We start from the raw sequence: 4,699 nt of genomic DNA, 5'->3' as shown, positions 1-4,699 counted from the left end.
AGAGCTACATATTAGGGGGGTGTAATGAAGTCCAAGGGTATATTATAGTTGAATTAAGTATTTATTATAGTAAGGATCCCATCCATAGGATAAGCAGTCACCAGCAGTACAGTCCAAGATCAACTGACTCTATACTCTAAACATAACAAGTACAGAATCTTTTCAGAGCATTCTATTGCATGTGCCTACCTAGTAACAGGCTGCATAGTCAAGATGCCACACATCTCCTTCCTTATAACAAATAAGATTAAACAGAAATTATTATTTTATAAAGTCATTAAAACGAGTAGGTGTTTGTGTAATTCTTGAAGACTTCCTCGCGATGACAGGACCAACCACAGCCCGATGAGAAGAAGTAGTTGTTGAAGGTTTCTTTGAGATGAGAGGACCACTGACGGGTTGATGAGATGATGTACCTGCAGGTGAAGAACTTGACACAGGGGATTTGGAATTGTCAACAAAGTCTTTCCTGATCACTACAACCCTGTTCAAGTTCCAAATGCGATGATCAGATGTTTTGACAGCATTGCCTAAAACTTTGATGACTTGAATAGGTTTCAAAAATGAAGCAGATAACATCTTGTTCTTTTTACACGGATTTTTTATAAGTACCCAATCACCCACATGTACTACCGTGTTTTTCACAGAATTTCTTAAATCATGAATCCTTTTCCTATCTTGTAGTTTTCTCTCCTGAGCTGCTTTCCACTCCTCAGTATCAGTTGAACCTTTCAGATGTAAATCATTAACCCAAGGTGGGGTAACCAAAGAATTGGGACGTCTACATCTGAAAAGTTCAAAGGGTGTTTTTCCCATAGTGGCATGTGGTGATAACCTGTAAAGCTTAACTTTTTCAAAAATATCTGATTTCCAATCTGAACCTGCAGATTTAGACATCCTAATTGTCTCTTTGAGCACACGGTTAAATCTCTCCACGGTGCCATTCGTCTCTGGGTGGTATAGAGAAGATTTTTTATGTTTAACACCATGTTTAGACAAGAATAACTCCATCTCCTTAGAGACAAGTTGAGTTCCATTGTCCGTCAAAATGATGCTGGGAATTCCTTCCTTAGCAAAAAGTTTCTCCAAAAATAGTATCACATGTTTGGATTCTATGCCACGAGTGATGGCAATCTCAGGCCACCTAGAAAAGAAATCTATTAAAACTAGAACATACCATTCAGATCCTGCAGAGTATATAGGACCAAGGATGTCCAGGCCAACTTCTTCCCACGGATTGTTTGGAAGTGTTCTAATAACCATGGGCTGGGTTCTGGGTTTTGCTACTTTCTCACTCAAAGCACACTCCATGCAATCTCTAACTTTCCTTTCGATTTCTATATCCATGTTGGGCCACCAGTATGACATCCTCAGATTTTCCTTTGTCTTTGAAATGCCCATATGTCCACAATGAGCCAACGAAATGAGCTCACTTCTAATAGAAGCCGGAGGAACCAACCTAGTACCTCTTACCAGTAACCCATCATATTCAGATAATTGATCCTTAACATGCCAGAATTTCTCCAATATGTCACCACCTTTTGGCTTAACCTTCCATCCAATCTTGATCAATTTCAAAATTTCCATTAGGGCCAAATCTTCTCGTGAAGCCTCTAACCATTTATACTTATCAATGACACTCTCACTAACTGTACAAACCATTTCATCTTCACCTTCCAAATCATTTTCTAGATCTATATTTTCTTGAGAGACAAGACGAGATAATGCATCAGCCACCTTATTCTCGACCCCTGGTAAATATCTAACTTCAAAGTTGTAATCTTGTAAACCTACAACCCATCTTGTGATTCTACTGGAAACAGCATCTATTCCTTTGGTTTTTAAGATTTCGCATAATGGTTTGTGGTCAGTCCTTACTTCAAAAGTACTTCCCCACAAAAAATTCTTTAATTTCTTTATTGCCCAAAAAACCGCTAGTGCTTCACGCTCTACTACAGAATATCTTAGCTCTGGACCTCTTAAACTCCTTGACAAAAACAAAATGACTACCTCATTCCCTTCAATCTTTTGTGTTAAAACCGCTCCTAATCCTTTTAGACTTGCATCTGTTATTAGAACCGATTTCTTCTCAGGATCAAAACTATTTAATTTGGGAGCATTGTTCAACTTTTCTTTAAGCGCAATGAATTCTTTTTCACAATCATCACTCCATACAAAGTCAGATCCCTTTTTTAATAACAATCTCATGTTAGCACAGAGTGAAGCAAAACCACATATAAATTTGTTATAGTACTCAGCCATACCTAAAAAACTAATCAATTCCTCCTTGTTTTTAGGGGAAGACATCTTCATCATAGTGTTAATTAGACCAGCTTTTGGTGAAATGCCACCCTCTGAGATTGTGTGTCCTAAATAATCTATGGAGTCCCTCTTGAATTTACACTTTTCTAATTTCACTGTCAGACCGGCTTCACACAAACGTTGTAAAACTCCAATCAGTCTCAGATCGTGCTCTTTCTCACATCTTCCAAAGATCAGGATGTCATCTTGATACACCCTCACACCTTCCAAACCTTTCAAGACACCCTCCAAAGCTCTTTGAAAAACTGAGGCAGCTGATACTAGCCCAAAAGGAAGCCTCACAAAGCGAAAAGTGCCAAACCGTGTTACAAATGCAGTCAAATCTTTTGAGTCTTCATCAAGCTTTATCTGGTGATAGGCGGATCTTAGATCCACCGTACTAAAGACCTTTGCCCCTTTTAATAACATTAACATGTCTGCAATTTTGGGTAAAGGGTAGTGATCTACTACTACATTTTTGTTTAACTCTCTAAGGTCTATGCACAAACGAAGAGAGCCATCCGATTTCTTGGCGGCCACAATTGGAGCGACCCATTGGGTTGCTTCTACTTCTTCTATGATGCCCTCTTTAACCAATTTTTCCAATTCCATTTTAACTTGATCCCTAACAGTAATGGGAACAGTACGTACTTTACAACAAACAGGTATGGCGTCCTTCCTTAACTTAATGTGATGATCATAGTTTTTCAAACAACCCAACTTTTCAGTAAAGACAGTAGGAAAATCCTTTCTTAATTTATCTGAAAAGGACTCACCACAATTTTGGTTTATGGTGATTGAATCAGTGTTAACAAAGGGAAACTCTTTTAAGATGATGGGGGGAGAGGAATTGGGATCTAGCATTACTCCTAAATCCTTTTGAACAAACCAACTCAAGATATTGTCCCCCTTTTGTGAAATATAGATTTTCGAGTTGGCAAGTCTCCCTTTATAATTAATGTTTCCTAAGAAGAATCCTAAAATCTCTATAGGCTTCCTACCATATGCAAGTGGTTTTATATCTGGACGAAACATTTTAATTTTACCTTGTAAATACCTGAGATAAAATTCTTTTGCAACAATAGTGATCTTGGCACCTGAATCAAATAATACTTTTACCGGATGACCATTGACCAAAATCTCATCAATAGGACAATTGTTTGGTTGTGGACCAAAAACTACTTGAACCAAAACTTGACCACAATCAACATTCTCATCAATTTCATAACAACCATTTGTGTCATCAAAATCATAATAAATTTCATTGACTTTGCCTTTGTAATCTTTTCCCTTGCAAACAATAGTAAAATGTCCCTTTCTTTTGCATTTGCTACAGGTAGCTTTCCATCCAGGGCATTGTCTATCGTTTGCAAAATGACCCATTTTGCCACATCTATAACATTTCACTTGTGTAAAATCAAACCTTTTATCTGGTCTAGTATTGAGGGTTTTGTTGGTAGTTACATCCCTCGTATTACTTTTCTGGCCAGCATTTTCTCTAGTTGTACTCGGAGTCTTGACAAGATTAACAGTGCTATTATTCTTACTTTCCCCATTCTTTTTTATGACTTCTACACATTTAATAGAATGTTCAATCCTTTTGGCTATGGTGATCACATCATCTAAATCAGGTTCATCTTTTTGCCATAGTTCCTCTCTAACACGTTCAATGCTACAACCTAGCATGAACTGATCCCTTATTCTTTCGTCAGTAGAGGCAGCAAACTTGCAAGATGAAGCTAATTTTCTTAGCGCAGTTATGTAATTCTCTATGCTTTCCTCCTCAAGTTGCAATCTGCGACCAAAATGATATCTCTCTAAGATAGTAGACACTTTCGGAAGGTAATGTTTATCTAACATAGCTATGCAAATTTCATATTCGTTAAGATTCCTATCTTGTATCTCTGGGAGATGATCGAATACTTCCTGGCCCTCTGTGCCTAAACAGTGTAATAACAAAGCTGTTTTCCTTTCTGCGCTTAAGTTAGCCCCACAAACTTTTGCATATCTTTCAAACACTTTGCACCACTTTTTCCACCTTATCGGAGGATCTCCTGGATTTTGCAAAAAGAAGGGCGGGGCGGTGACATTCTGCATTATGTGTACACTGATATAGAGGCTAAATGAGAAAAGAATGTAAGCAAGTTAACTTAGTATTAAGGAATGTTTTCTTAGACTATAACAATGAATAACTAAAACAGTTCCCTTTTTTTTTTTTTTAACCTGAAAGTAAAATGCAGGATTATGAAAACATTCTGGAAGAAGGTTACCACATTTAAAGAATAATCTTTTCTTTCTTTCCTTCTTCTTTCTTTTTTTTTTTTTTAGTCTCAGTGTTAATATCTGTTGTTGTATAAATTCCCTTGAAGAAATAACAGTTAGAACGCTTTATAAAGGT

The sequence above is a fragment of the Lissotriton helveticus genome (genome assembly GCF_964261635.1).
Source record: "Lissotriton helveticus chromosome 1_1 unlocalized genomic scaffold, aLisHel1.1 SUPER_1_unloc_1, whole genome shotgun sequence".
In the NCBI taxonomy this organism is placed as follows: Eukaryota; Metazoa; Chordata; class Amphibia; order Caudata; family Salamandridae; genus Lissotriton; species Lissotriton helveticus.
This window is presented reverse-complemented; position numbering follows the sequence as displayed.